This window comes from Rhea americana, unplaced genomic scaffold, assembly GCF_003343005.1.
Source record: "Rhea americana isolate MKP2758 unplaced genomic scaffold, rheAme1 scaffold_14, whole genome shotgun sequence".
NCBI lineage: Eukaryota > Metazoa > Chordata > Aves > Rheiformes > Rheidae > Rhea > Rhea americana.
In genome coordinates, this window is record NW_028185483.1 from 6,135,302 (window position 1) to 6,148,875 (window position 13,574).

The 13,574-nt window shown below is 35.9% G+C and overlaps 1 protein-coding gene across 1 annotated transcript in view; it reads left to right on the forward strand.

Moving 5' to 3' along the window:
- The window catches only part of PLS1 (plastin 1), a 45,276-nt gene that overhangs the window by 825 nt on the left and 30,877 nt on the right, over positions 1 to 13,574 (forward strand). The gene's annotated exons all lie outside the window — the stretch shown is intronic.

The following is a 13,574-nucleotide window of genomic DNA, read 5'->3' on the forward strand; positions in this document are numbered from 1 at the left end:
GAATTTATCTGTGTATTTCTATTACTGATTTGCTTCACATGCATGCTTTTAGGGTATCTATTGCTAATTAACGTTTTCAGCCATACCTAGTTATTTTTGTTCTGCAAAGTACATGATACAGTTTTGTACAAAGTTCTGTTGACCTCTCAAAGTACCCTGGTTGCTGACACGCAGAGGAACCAGGATATTTTGAGAAACGTTGGAAAATGTAATTGAGTTTCATCTTAAGTTACTTTTCAACACTTATTGCAGTGTTCTCTACTAGCTGACTGAGTAGAAATAGCTGACTGTGCCTTTTGAGATTTGTTCCCAGAGTATTTGTAAGGAATAAATGAGGCAGACAAAGTGCTTGACAACAACAAAGAAAGTGCTTTTGCGTGGAAGTCTCTTAAATCAATAGTGAGATCATGTTAATATAGCTATTATAGAAACACTGTTATTTGGCATAGGTAGAATTCTACTGAAATTCATGGTGTAGTTACTTTAAGCATATMCAAAAAAAAAAGCCCAAATTACATGTTTGGTGACAAGTACTCATAGTTATTCATGAAAGAGGTCTCTTCTGCTCCCTACCCCTCACTGGGAGGGAGGTCAGGAGCGCTTGTGCCTTCCCAGTGACAAAGCCCCAGGTGCTGCCGTCTGACCATGTTGTCGTGCTCTTTCTGTTACCTTAGTCTTAACAAGACTCTCCAGTGCCCGTAATGACACCTGCGTTGTCAGGCACAGCAGCCTTTATGCTGTGAAGATAACTGACGTCTTCTGGGAGCTCTCCTTAATATTGTGGGCACTCACCAAACCCCAAATACCCAGCTTTGTGCAGTGTTTGAACGCACAGTAAGAAGCCCAATACAATTTCAATTCACCTCCTCYTTGTTTCTGCCTCATCTCATTATTTTATACATTAATGTCTCTGTGCCCTCATTAAGAGCGAGAGGTTTATCATCACCCATTTGGAAAGAGTGCCTCATGACTAAAGAAATAAGTAGTGTGCCTTGAGACCATTTTGTAATTTCTTCTCCAGTGCAGAATTTATATTGATGAAATAGGGGAGCAGGACTCGCAAATTGCAGAACTTGGGAAAATTCAGGCAGGAAATTTATTCCCTGCATTCAGGCAGAGCTAGCTATCAAATGCAGTATATACAGTACTGTCAAGATTTCTGCTTAAGTTTTTTATTTTTATTTTCTCTCACTTTAACAGTCCTCTCACTTCTTGCATGGTTCTCCCACACCCAGACCTGCATCATCTTTGGCTTTTGTTGCTTCTTTTCCATCACAGGGCACTTATTTAAATTTCTTCTTGACACTTAGTAACACGGAGTGACTTTGGAGCAGCAGGGCCCACAACACAAAGGCATGTTGATTCTGCTTGTATTTGTTCTGTTGCAATCTAATTAGAAAGTAGAGGTGAACATACTGTTCCTCTTGGGACTAATCCACTGTGTGGACTTACATGAGATGTTGTCTGTTAATATGACTGCCTTTAAACCTCAGCTATCCCTTGTAGGTGGACACAGGTGATTATACTAAATGCAGCTATGTATTCCTTGATGCCTTCATGAACTGCGAAATACAAATGTTGTACAGGCTGATATGATGGTTAGAGGAAGTACAGCCAAGATGCTGCMGTGAACTCCTCTGAACTGTACTAAGTGGTTCTATGTAATACCAAGGTGTGCGTGTGGTTAATCGCTTGCATGGTTGCTGTAATAACACCCAGTAGTCTGTATGATCACTTGAAGACTTATTTCCATATATAGTCATGAAAATGATTGTCAGAGTAGTTGACTGACCTTTGAACGTGTTGCATTGTTCTGGTACACCATAAAAACGCATATTCCAGAAAGCTTTTTCTTTTCCTTTCCTTTTCTTTCTTTTTTTTTAATCTATACATATATAAAACATTTATCTGCATGTTTTATTTTTATGAATAAGGCTGCTAATGTACTTAAGACTGTGTAGTAAAATTAAATAGTTCAGTAATTTGGAGAGATAGCGTGTTAGATTATACATTCTTTGGGAATCAGGCATTATTATTCGCAAGCACTATTTTTTGCTTATCCATAAACACTACCATTAAAAAAAAAAAAAAAGTCTGTATATCTCTCTCTCTGTTATTTATATTTCTTACATTCTAGTAGAAAAATATTACTCTTAAGCCTAGCAGCTTTGGGGTAAACTCATAGAARTGTATTTATTACCAAAACCAGTGTTATAACAACAACAACACTTTCTGAGTAAATAATTCTTGAATGAAAGTAAGATGCTTAAAATCTACTTCCTTAGGCAAAGATTTCAAGATCTTAAATGCTAATTAAAAAAAAATCTATAACTCAAGAGTGTGACTGACAATGACTTCTAGGGAAAATTGTTTGCGTGGTTTCATAGGCTTATGCAAAACTAGTGCTAGTTATGGTAGAAGAGAAAATTGCACAGTGTTTTAATTTTAAATGTAATTTAAACTAAATTTGTTTGAACGTTCTAGCTGTTTTAATTATAAAGGTTTTTTTCTATTAAGAAAAAACAGTCCAAAGAAAATGTGAATAACTCTGCTAGCTACAATTTTTACAATAAAAATTTGTTGTCTTCCTAGAAAGCTTTAATGTGAGGAGAAATAATTTTCTATCTGAGTCTATTTTTCACACTGCTCGAGACTAGAATAGAGTATATGTGTGAGTATTACTAAGTATGAGAGTTCCCTTATTATCTTTCCATGGCTCACTGTAGAAACCAATGAAATGGAGGGAGAAAGGGTAGTCATTTTTTATCCTTCCATTGTCTTTGTTAGAAGCCAAATAAATTAAACTTATGTATGTATGTTGTTACACTATTTGTTACCTTTTGGAGGAGGGATTTTTCCCAGTAGGGTATGTTTTTTGATATATATTTTCCAAGTACTTAGGACTTCTACCTAGAGATTTCTCTAAAAGAATCCAAGAGATTTCTCCGAGAGATTTGTGTCAATGGAATGGATATCACCTTTGCAGCATGCAGTATGAAAAAATCTAAACTAACAATATTGTACCTAGATCTTCAAATTTAACACTTATCTAAAGTCTAAGTCTGTGACATTAGTGGCCTCCCTTCTTATAGCACTAACTATTTAAAGAAAATATTTTCATAGGATTCACCAGGATATGTGAAAAACTTCATACCCCTGATAATAATTGTTGCTATTAAAAATCCAAAAGTCAGTAGGTTTGAAGAAATGGATTAAATAAATGTAGAGCAGGAATACCAATGACAAAAAGGWTCTCATCCAAGCAAACAGGATTATTATTGTAGCAGGCTTTGTACTGTGTCTGATGGTCAGGAAGCAATAAATTGTAAATTCAGTGCTGGGAAAAGACATCTAGCTAAGCAAGTGCCACAACTTTTGAATCTAAAAACTAATTTTGAAATTTCCCCTGTAGGGTGTCATATCACTGTATCACTATTTCATTTCAACATTGACATTCACTGAGCAAGCAGTTGACCAATGATCACGTTATGGTGCACAAAGGGATATTAACAATAAAAATAACAACTAGGATTAGCCAGATTACGTTAAATATGAATCAGGAGTTCTAGATTACTGATGCAAACAGTTCTACAGTACAGTCATGTCATGCCACCTTAATAAGGGATTTTTAAGCATCACTATTGCTAAACACATTTAAACAAGGACTGCAAAATGAAACGGTGAAGGTCACTTCTCCATTCTCCAGTGTATTATGTTTGTGGTAAAATTACATGATTCCAGCTTTGATTCAAACTTTGATTCATTCAGGAAATACTAGATGCCAGTCGTGACCTTATTATTTGCCTTATTATTTGTTTTGGTACTTCTAAATGTAAATTGATGAATTTCTGGAGAGGGGGCTTAGTTACTGCTGTTGCGCACACTTTTCTGAAGAGAATAAAGGTGGAACGTCACAATAGCTCATCAGTGAGACTGGTATTGCTGAGCCTCAGGAATAAATTATGTATAAAGCAGATTATGTGCTTCTGTGTGCATGCTTTTGGTGCAAATGAGATTATCAGCCCACACTCAGGGTTTTCTTGCAGATGTTTCCTTGTTAATCATAGGCACCAGCGAAAAAAAAAAAGAAAATTAGTGCTGGACCCTGTATTACTGGATCCTGTTTAATTCACTTAGTGTAGTAATCTTTCCGTCCTGGTAATAATAAACATTGGTAGATTTCAGCCTGGACTGATTAAAAACATTRACATATAGTAAAGCTGAATTATTAGGCCAGATGTTATCAGCATGATTACATTTACTTAAATGCTAATTTAAAGGATTTGTCTCAGTCTGAGCTTTAGGATGTAGCTATTACTTGTAAGTAGATTTCAAACAGTTAGAAGGAACTGTGATCTGTGCCGAGTCTTGTGTTCTCTTGAGTCACTACTAATAATATATGATTTTTTCTAGAAGTGATGGATTTCTAGTAGCTGTTCATAGCAGTGAAGGGACTTTAAAGGTGTCTTTCAGGTCAACCAGAGGTATAGTAATGAGTTTTCCTCCTTCTTAAATACTTGTCCCCCCCCCCCAAAAGAAAACCCCAACATTTATAGTTACCTTAGAGGAATTATATTTTAGACACAGTGTTATTGTTTGTTCTTCTGCTGTTAGCATAGCTGTTTTCTGAAGCAATAGATATGTAAATTTTATTTGGTATCATGCTTTATCACCTAGTTCTATCCCTGGTGCCATCTTTAAAATCTAGATCTGGCTCTGTGTAGTTAGTTTACCGTTTTGAATTATACTCACAAAGAATAGTAAGGCATTTTTAGGCAGAACCTTTTCTTGGCAGTAATTCTTTCTCTTTAATTATCATTTGATTGACTGATATCTTTTCTTTTTTTCCCCAACATACAGGCAAGTGAAAGCCTTGTTCTGCTAATTTCTTCGTTCCTTCCTGTTCATTGTAGGTTTTCAATTTCCAAATTTTTTATATTAGAGTGTTTTTGTCTTGCTGATTCATCAAGCTCCTGTTTTTGCTCCACATCTTTCTTTCACTTTGTTTCTACATGTCCTAACATTTCTTTCTGTGCTAGTTTACCCCCTAATGACAAAGGGCAACTTGAGTCTGCTTTCATAGCCTGGAAGTAGGTCAAGAGAAAGTAATGCAAGATTTCTCCCCCCTTCCCCCCCCCCAATTGGGCTGAGTATTTTGCTTCAGCAGTGTTTCTAGTACTTTCTACCTGATAGATAGAACTAAAATTATTTAATTTACACTGTAGATTTTGCTGGCATAGCTGCCATCAGGACTTGGCTCTGAGGTTAGATTTCTTTTTCCCTTAGGTAGTGTGATGTGTTTGGTTAGAAAACAATTCATAACTGAATATAAACATATATTTTGCTTATCATCTGTATCAGCCATTTAATTGTTTGGGCCAAAATGTTTTTCACATCTCAGACTAGAGTATAAAATGTTTAATTCGTGAATAAACTTAAGGCTTATGAGTAATTCCGTTGATAACAAAAGACTTACCGTTTGCTTATTTTATTCACTGAAAACTACTTCATTGATTCAAGGCTTATTGGACTAATTCTTCTAAAGCCTGATACATTGTTCCTCTTCTTTGTTAATCAGTGATACTCATATCTCTTCAATCTTTCAAATGGATTTTATTATTTTGCTATTGCTGTATGTCTGCAGTTATGTATCATTGTGGTGTTGGGAGCTCTATTACAGATGAAGTAAAATATGACTTCATCAATGTTAACTGAAGTGCCATATATGTGTGGGTATGCTATTGCAAAATAGACATTTCCTTTTGTGTAGATAGGAATTAATCAGGCTTTTTGGGGTGGAGGGGAGGTGGGACATGAGTCTAATAAGATTAAGCCTGCCAAATATTTCAATTACCTCTTACATTTTGGTAATATTTTACATATTTTACTCTTAATTTTTTTTCTTAAATTTCAGGCTGGATGATTATCAAAGTTACTGTAAAACAAGATCAAATGTTAGCATTAATATTCAAATATAGTGTTGCATTAAAGCCCACACTGTTTTACATTCTTACAGTGCCACATACGTGAAAGAACAAGGGTCTGCTATTTCCTGCAGGTGTCATTATAGTAATTATATTATGAACTGTTAGTGAGGAAGTACTTCTGGTGGCTCCTTTATTATCTAATGTAAAGCTTACTAAAACATGTTGGTGGTATAGCTAAAAAGAATGCCCAGATATTAAGATTCTTAAAACTAATGTGAAGGGTAGTATGGCTGATACGAGTTGAGGATAGACTGCTTTGCAGGAGCATTCTTCCAACCCTGCAAGATACTTCTCACTCTTCCTCCTGATAATACTGGTCCCTTGGTTGTAGTGAAGGTGCAGCATTTTAGGAAATATGGTTGAGAAAACTCATGAGCAAACATAAAATAATTTTTAAAACTGTAGATTTGGGGGACCACAAGAAATCATTTTCATGACCTAGTTTGGTCTCCTGCATAACTCCAATTACAGGACTTCACCAGTGGATTCAGCAGTAAGTCTAGAATGCCTGGTTAAGCCATAAAGTATCTTTAGAAAGTTAGCTAGCCTTGAAGTCAAGATCTGAGATGATAGCAAATCCACCAAAAAAGAAACAAACTATTCAAATAAGTGATAATAAACTTGAAAATTTGTCTTAAAGCTTGTATTTCTTTCTAACTAAGAATTTACATCTGTTGCATCAAAAAATTTCTTCATGTGTTCCCTCTCCAAATAATTATCATAGCGGCTTATCAGTAGAACAAATTTTTTGTCATAAAGTTCATTCTCCAAGCTACTTTTCTTATTTTCATTAAGTTAATTAAGGTCGAGGCATTTAAACTCAATGGATTAATCCACATCAGTGTTTCTTGATGAAATAAGCATATGTTGTGTGATTAATTAGGTGCTTCTTTGGCCTTTGTGCTATCTAGACAGTGCTTCACTGGGATGCCGTTTTAGACTTTCAGCTGGACTCCTCAGCCAGAGGAAGATAGATCAGTAATAGCAGAAAGTTTGCTCCTGTTTTGAAATGAAAATACAGAAAGTTAGCATATTATTAGCTTGCTAGTTGACATTAATAGCACAATGAATATTTGTGCCAYGTTTAGAAATATAAAAAGAGATTTAAATATAGATTACTGTCTAACACTCAGAGTATAATTTTGAGGAGTTGAAAACATAAGTTCTATTCCATGATTTGCCACTGTCTGTGTAAAGTGTGAATGAACAACAGGAGAGGCTTATTGAGTATCCGTGAAGGTCAGAGGGAGGAGAACGAGCCTCTCAGCACAGACCTTTAGCTAATTAAAAAAAAAAAAAAAATGTTTGCTTACTTAGTTAAAAACGTTATATGAAATAAGTTTTATATCTTGTAAGTTCTCCTCCAGAGGCATGTTTTGCCCTGGCAAAAGAGACAGGCTCAAAAGATAGTTGATTAAACTTGATTGCTCTACCAGCAAGAGAAAGCCTTCAGCTGCATTTTGCCATTGCTAAAAATGTGGATCTTTGCTCGCTGAGTGCTAAAACRTGTGTTGTGGTGTAAGTAATATTAATATTTTACTTGGAGAGCATTATGGCTTGAAAAGACTTTGGATTATTATCTGGCAATTTTGGAAAACAATGCAGCACTAAATGCAGACTATGAGAAAAAGCAATTGTCACTTTACTGTGGGGCATTTTAAAATGCCTAGAACAGAGGAAATATAGATACAAATTAAATTTAAGAATACTCAGAGTTCATGCTTAATTAAGCAAAAAGTATCCTCACAGAGTTGACCTGCATGACTAGCTTACAAGACTTACGTGACTAGCTTACAAGCCCTGTAGTTAGTGTAGATACTGTATATCTTTCTCACTTCAGAAAATTTTAAATCATTAATTCTAAAACAACGTTTAAACCAAAAATTAGTTTTCTAAACTTTCATTCTTAGGTTTGTAAGGACTGTTACTAGACTTGCACAATTTTGTAAGGTTAATATTTTTATGATACAGGAAAACAGAAAATTTCTAATTAATAAAGTCATACACAGCTTTACACACTGATTTGCAGTAGATGAATAAAATACTGATATTTATTGTTTTAGTAGAAGAGCATGGGTATCTTTAGACATACAAATTTTTTAAACTTGTGATTTTTTTCATGGCTGCAATGTATAATTCAGATGAATGTCATCTATTGTGACCCAGTTAGTACAGCCTTTGGGTTTTGTGGTATAAGATTTGAGTGGAAAATACAGATGCTACAAGGCTGTTAGCCCATTATAAATGGGCTAACATTTCAGATTGTTTTCTTCTGATTTCACAGTTAGGAAATTTTGAATGTTTTATATGAAGATCACTGCTTTCGTACTTTATAAAAAATACTGATGATGCCTTGCCAGTAAGTCGTCCTTTAAAATAGCACACCAGTGTGTTTTTAGAAAAGTCTGAGGAATCAKACTTTGCTCAAAATGCACAGGTGAGTCCATTTTTTTTTCCAGCTGAACAGTGACAGGGCTAATGAGGGAGCCATAGCAACTGCATAGCAAGAGGGCATCAACCTTAATGTGGGCAATGGGACTACAGCGATGCCATAACAAATCCCGAGTGAGACTGCTTGTCTCCTGCCCTGGCTAGGCTGAAACTTCAGCCTCAACTCAGGACTTGAAAGGAACATTATGTCCCACCTACCCCCTGCAGTGATGAGTGGGCAGGAGTAGAGCAAGGATGTTCTGTCCATGGGGCCAAAACACTGGATGTGGCTTTTGCCCATTGGGACACAGCTRGGTTTTTACATTCACTGATCGCCTTATTAAAATAGGAGCTGAGCCCTTTGAGGAGGGAAAAGGAACATCAGAATGTGAAAACTTGCAAGGAGAATAATTTGTGATGGTGAAGAGGATATTCATTTGAGATGAATTCACACTGATAGCACTGCTCTGTTATATGGGATAAACGATGCGCACATAGGGGTTTGCATAGTCAGTCCACCTGCTGTCTGTTAACTCCTTCCTCCTTTAAGCTGGGATAGTGGCAGGTGTTAGATTTTACTTGCYCCTGGTATATGTTGACGAGATCTGTTCTCCTGCAACCATTTGATCAATGTAGACTACTTTGCAATAACTAGAAGATCTGCAAGTGAATCAGAGACAAAAATTTCTTCCTCTTACAGAAATGGAGTAGTCCTTAAAATTTATCAGTGTCAGGATAAAGGAGGGAAAGGGATGGGGATAAAGTTGGGAGGAGGATTCAAAGGAGAAAATGTAATCTTACCAACCCTCCCCGTTTCTTTTCAACCACCYGTGCCAGGGAATTGAGCTGCTTAGAAGGAGTTATTGGCTGGGATAGAAGAGCTTCCTTCATCCTGAAAAGTAGATATGTACCTTCTGTAAGGCGTTATATTTCAAATATTTTGTTTTGGAACACAGACATGTCTTGCAGCCACATTTATTGTACTTGTTCTGTGGATAAATACTTAGGGTTGCCAGGTCATATTGCCAATGTAAACTTTTTTTTTTTTAAGAGTTTACAAAAGCATTGCATATAGACAAACTTATTACCTTGTTTTTATTTTGACTTTTGATGTCTGTAAGAAAGTTGGCAATTTTTTCACTTTTTTCCCTGAATGTGAGAAAGAGCTTTTTATTCTTAAAAAAAAAAATCTCTTATTAATGAATCCTAAAGCTGATGTTTTGAATAATTCAGTTACATAAATTTTGCTGAGAAATTTCTTTCCTCAAAATTATTTAAAAGTTTTAGTAACTCAGATTTGCTAACATGCTCCTTTATCCCCTACACTTCAGCAAATATGGCTATGAACCTGCTAAAGGGTGATATTTATGGACTCTGCAGAGACTGTATGGATTTGAAATGCTGCCAGTTTTGCCACAGATTGTAGAAGGTCTTCTTTTTTCATATAGCTTGACCAATGAAAAAAGCAAAATAAAAATAACCTATGAATTTTCCATGACGAAAATCCTGGCTTGCTTGTAGTAGAGTATCTGATCAGCCTAATCTTCTGATAATCTTTTGAACCATGCAGAGTTGAACTAGGAATTAGCAGGTGACAGAAGGCCATATTGCCATCYGATAAAATCAGTGAAAACTTAAAAAAAAGAAAGAAGGAAAATTGGTAACCTGCTTCTACCTGGTGCTATTTGGTAACTGTAATTAACTAGCATATTAAATATGTGGATGTCAGTTGAATTGCTGAGGAGAAGAGGATAAAGGTGCGTTTATATTATTACAGTTAATGATCTTCACATGATTAACTTCTGGGATGACCTTAAAATTAAGTTCATTAGTAAGAGCCCCCCCCATGGCTGTCTGCTTGAGTTTTAGTGTTTGTAGTGAGGGTTTCTACTTCAGAGACTGCCACAGAACAGCATACTAAGAGGTGAAAGTAGTGTTTTCCTGGAGGGTGTTGCCAGTTGTACCATTTTAAGATCTCCCTCCCCTTCTGCCTATCAGGCTGTTTGTTCAGTGATAGCTTTGTTCATAGCTTTGGTTYTTACATTGTTGTGTGCTGACTACATGTTATTTTCACACTTAGAGATGAGAGAAAAAAAGATTCATAATGTTCCAGTTGGTTTAAGAAAAAGAAATATTTTTGAGTCCCATGGTCCCATGGAAGGATAAATTCCATAGTAAAGAACACTGAGTATGGTATGTCCTACTTCTTAAGCAGCACTGAAATTGGAAGAACTAGAGGCCTGGGGCTGGAGCTTACAGCCTTGCAAAAGACATTGTAARAACATCAGTGATATTTTTATTATAGATCAAAGAGCTGAGGTGAGTACTCTTTGACTGTATTAGTTGGAATGTGAAATCCAGCAAAATCTGGAAAATTGTGAAGCATGTAAATTGTGAAATTATAACTTTCTAATGGCAGCAACAAGAATTTTGAATGTGAAACTGGTGATAAGAGTTGTGCTAAAAACAAGTGGACAGTGAAAAATCTATGCTTAGTTTTAATGTTTCTAATTACTTTCATTTCCTTGCATACAAATACTGAAGTGGAGATAATATCAGATTGAAGTTGCAACTATTTGACTTCAATAATACTACCCCTTTTAGAAATGTAACAGTTAAACTGTAATTTAGAGGGAGACCAGAACATGATGGGCCAATGACTTCTACAACATCATCAATTTGCATAATTTGATGGAGCCGTCTATGAAAATTGAAGATACTCTCCAAAATACCAATTCGAGCTGAGAAGTTATGTGAGGATCTGCTTGATTTTTAAACAAATTTTTTAGTCCTTCTGACTATAGAGAAAAGCTTGAGGAAGTCTAAAGATAATATGAAGTATCAGAAAACAAAAAAGAGATGTTTTTCTAAATTTGCCATTTTAAAACACTTTGACATTTCATAATTTTGCAGTTGATCTCATGTAAATTGGTGCCTGACTTATGACTTTTGGAAAGTTGGAGGTGGGATTATTATTTCTATTTAACTTTCCTGTTTAGTAATTAACATGCAGTATTCTAAACTAGTATATAAAGCTATAGTAATAAATAAGTATTACAATAATTAAAGCATAACTCCCAGGTGTGTGAGTCTTAGTTGTCAAGAACTGGAACATCCAGACAGTTGTTCTGCCAAATGAGCCTTCTGTTGTCATGACAAATCTTCAGTTTTTAGCACAATTTTTGCTGTGTACATAGACAGAATTCTTACTGAAGCTAGTATTTCAATAAGAAATTCAGTATTTGTCTCATAATTGAAAAGTATATCAGAGAACATTCAAGCAGGAATATTTAAACAGAAAAAGTAATAGTATTTTTATATATAATTCTAGTTCCATGTTAACAAAAGCYGTACATACATAGACTGAAAAAAGAAGGCTATTAAATGTCATTTGTTTTGTCCATCTTTTACTCCTTTCCCTTTGCTTTGTAAACTTGATACGTAATGTCAGCCTAGGCACAAAAGAGTGACTTGTGGATGGAGTGCCTGAATTAACTTGCTTTTGTTAGTGGAGCCTTTCCATTTATATTTTAGCATGGTTTGCTTTAATGAAATGCCACAGAGAAACCAGGTTTGGATTTTTAAATAGAAATTGTATCCTACAGAGCAGTGACAGGTTTTAGCACAAAGTATTTCCTAATTTCTGGTCAAATTCTCATATGATAGTCACCATAGTGCAGAATGCCAAACACAGAAATATTGCTACACCCAGAAACTGTGACGAGGYGTACGCCTACTTGGATCAAAGCACCACAGCAGGCTTTCTATGCAAATACACAGTTGAATAGAAAGTGGGGCAAGGTGGACGTGGAGACAAGGTCAGTGGTTAAGGGAAGTCTCCTAGAACAGGAGAGGAGCAGACAAGGGCTGTTGATGGGAGCTTGCAGAGGGTCTCCAGGAAAGAAAGCCAAGCACATTTATGTGAAGAGAGGCCCAGGGACTAGTCAGCATGGGACAYAGTTTTTAATATAATAAACTGATTTCTGGAGAGTATCAAATCACTCATCCAGATGCTCGTTAACACAGGTAAGGAGATAAAACCGAGAATGTCTTATGAAATGAAATAGAATATTAAATTGATTGAACTTGCTGGAAGAAAGATGAATCTGGTTTCTGTTCGGGGCTCAGTGAAATACTTTGCAGACCAGTGTGAAACATGCTGTTAACACTCTTGAAGTTTCTTCGACCAAGTGACCTTAATCTGTCCTGAGCCACACCCTAGGTGCTGGTATCCTGCTAATTAGTGTATCCTTGTTGTACTGTAATCATGAAATGCTTGATATGGACATGATTTTAATTGTGGATAGGAGTTGTCCTGATTGTGACTAAGGTATATATCTGAAACTCAGAGAAAACTGTTTTAATCAGAGGTGAAAATGGATCTTAACAGTAATAAGCAAGATACCTCTCAGAAATGGGCTGCCAGATTTATCAGTTTCATAACAGAATTTCTGAATTTTATTTTCTGACCACTAGGTCTAACTGTATAAGGAGAAGGTAAACATTATGCTAGACTTCTAATAGTGTAGTGGAAGCTAAAGCACAGTAAAATGATTCACACTGGCAAGATTAATACCTAACTCACAAAGATTACACCTATTTCAATCCTAGTGGTTTCTACCAATGCTGCTTTTCTAGCAGTCTCAAGGGGACACTTGTTCTAGGGTTTATTTAGCAAATGGAAGGTCATCTACATGATCTCTTATTTCCCAAGGGAATTTCTTATTCCCCTTCTCTTACCACATTTTTTTGCCTGTTCTTCTTTGTCCTTGTCAGCGTTGTGTTGTATGAGTTTTATCCCTGGATGCCGCAGTTCCTCATTTTAAAATCAAAATGTTAGTGAATATGTCACTCTGACTTTTCATGCACATAATGAACTATGTAACTGAGACCTTGAGGATCAATTGCAGTTCTACAAAAGCATTAAACATAAGCTGATTTCTTTCATTTTGGAAGGGATATCACTACATTTGCATGGTATTTGAGTGATATGACTTAATAGAGACTGGAAGCATGGAATAAGACTAACTAGTTTACTTATGTCAGGCCTGTTAGAGTTGCTGAAAATAAACAAATTCGCTGGTTCCGGTTGAGGTTACAGGTATTCCCCATGGCTGAAAAATTTATTCATAGTGGCTCTGGTACTTCTGCTCTTGA